This window comes from Vipera berus, assembly GCF_964194415.1.
Source record: "Vipera berus genome assembly, chromosome: 6".
Classification (NCBI taxonomy): domain Eukaryota; kingdom Metazoa; phylum Chordata; class Lepidosauria; order Squamata; family Viperidae; genus Vipera; species Vipera berus.
The window spans coordinates 20,422,652-20,423,493 of record NC_138208.1 but is presented as its reverse complement, the minus strand read 5'-3'; positions in this window follow the sequence as shown (position 1 = coordinate 20,423,493).

Genomic DNA, 842 nt, shown 5'->3' with positions numbered 1-842 from the left:
CTATCAGATTTTTTTTGCCACTGTAGACTAACAGGTTTCCTTCTGTGATCTCTACAGAACCAGGCTATTACAATTGTGAGGAATGTATCATCGGAAAAGTTGACAGACCAGGCTAGGGACAGAGCTTCAGAGAGAAAATCTATGTGGTTGGTTAGAACTGACATCAGCTTGATGACACAAAATCAACTTTGCCATATTTATTTTGGTTTTGGATAACATAATGAATCAAGAGGGCTGGTTGAGCTTCAAATAGTCCTAGAGCAGTTTAAGATCAAAACTAAATTTATTGCTGATTGAATTTATACATTGCACAATACATTACTGTGTATATCAACCCACTTCATTCCAGTTAAATGTGATTGTTGACAGAACCTAAACCTGAGGCTTGAAAGGATCTCATCCAAGGTAGTTTCTGCAAATTGGAAATTAGGTTTATCGTATGTCCTATTTTGATTGGGATTTATTTATGTATTTGAATCCCACCTTTTTTTTATTGAAACCACCTTTATTTTTACAAAAAACTCAAGGTGGCAAACATATCTAACAAGCCTTTCTCCTCCTATTTGGCTTTGCATTCCAGCCAGTTTACAAGTCCTGGAGAACAGGGTTACACCAACCCACAAAAGGAGCATATGGCTTTAAAATGTATGGGCCTTGGCATGCTGCACAAAATTGCGCTAACTTCCTTGCTGCTAGCTTTATTCGCACTACCCTACAGACTGCAACCTCCTCCTGCTTGAAAATATGATAAACCTAGAAATAGAAATGTTGTTGCTAGTTGCGAAGTCGTGTCCAACCCATCGCGACCCCATGGACAACGTTCCTCCAGGCCTTCCAGTCCT